A 1,359-nucleotide genomic window follows, 5' to 3' on the forward strand; every position below is an offset into this window, starting at 1 on the left:
TTCCGTTTTATATGAATTCCATGTTGTACGAGCCACTTAAATTTTACAAATATGTGAGCCGTTTACAGCCCGGCACATGTATTTGTAAAATCTAAGTGACTCGTACAACATGGAATTCATATAAAACGGAATAATCAACAGTGTTATAGGGGGTCGACTTATTTCATAAAATAAATTAATTATAAAAGAAAAAGGCCTTTTATAAAAGACGTCAGGGTAAACAAAAGACATAATACGTCATCAAAAATTGCTTTGTTTATAAACGTTCCTTTTTACCTTTAGCGATTTTTTAGTTATTATTATTATTATTCCCCCCCCAAAATTTCTGAAAGAAAGAAAAAAAAATTTATTGGTTTGAGCAAGATAACTGTGGAGCAATTACTCGTGATGTCGAAGAGAGTAAAAAATTTAACAGTCTTTTAGCTTTATGGTGAAATAAGTACGATAGAGGTAATGGTCAATAAGCTTGTAATAAAATTTTCCCGCCCGTACTGTTGGGTTTTTGGGACTTTCAATAAGTTCTGAAAATGTTAGGAAACGTAATAAGGTCTTCTTATTAGGTTTTCAAGTTAAAAAAAAATAAAAAAAAAAGCCTTATAAAATATAGCCAGAGCGGTTCTAGTCAATAATAAGGCATGTTTACAATTTTCAAGAGAACGAGCACAAATTTTTTTAAATTATAGTGATAAAATATGTTTGTTCTATGCTAAAAGGAGAACCATTTAATTTAGGCTTGTTTAAACTGAAAAATCTATAGTCTGTAGGCTTTTAAATACCTTTTAAAGATGACTGTAACCTGTAGGAGCTTTAAAATAGCATAGCCTTAATAACAATGTAAATTCGTCTCTGTAATCCAAAACACACGCTTTGGTAGACTTTTCTCACAGCAATTTCTGGTTAGCAATGTATTAATCTCTCCTTCAAGTTAAACTATGGCAGTCTTTATTTGTCTTTACATATGAACATGGCATGCATAGTATTTAAGTTAAAACAAAAACTGATGTTTGTAAAACGGTCTACCCTCCTACCCTATAGTTTGTGAAAATAGCAAAATAAGAAACAAATTTTGTTATGTACTTAATGAAAAAATGTAAGTGTTTTTGATGTTTTTTTGGTTTGTTTCATTTAATGTAATATAACATAGTCATGTTTTGACATTTTTGTTTATTTGAACTAGCACTGAAGAGGGGTTGGAGTATATTATACCAACCCGAAATATATTTGTAGTTCAATGAGTAATAAAAGTTAAATTTGCTAACCAGAAATTGCTGTGAGAAAAGTCTACCAAAGCGTGTGTTTTGGATTACAGAGACGAATTTACATTGTTATTTAACATACAGCAAACCAACTATATATTAA

General features: G+C 30.0%; 1 protein-coding gene across 1 annotated transcript in view; it reads left to right on the forward strand.

Annotated features, from left to right (window-relative positions):
• LOC111620229 (receptor-type tyrosine-protein phosphatase N2-like) overlaps nt 1-1,359 on the forward strand; it is a 135,663-nt gene that overhangs the window by 97,148 nt on the left and 37,156 nt on the right. The gene's annotated exons all lie outside the window — the stretch shown is intronic.

This window comes from Centruroides sculpturatus, unplaced genomic scaffold (genome assembly GCF_000671375.1).
Source record: "Centruroides sculpturatus isolate CEXI.00-Female unplaced genomic scaffold, Cexi_2.0 scaffold231, whole genome shotgun sequence".
NCBI lineage: Eukaryota > Metazoa > Arthropoda > Arachnida > Scorpiones > Buthidae > Centruroides > Centruroides sculpturatus.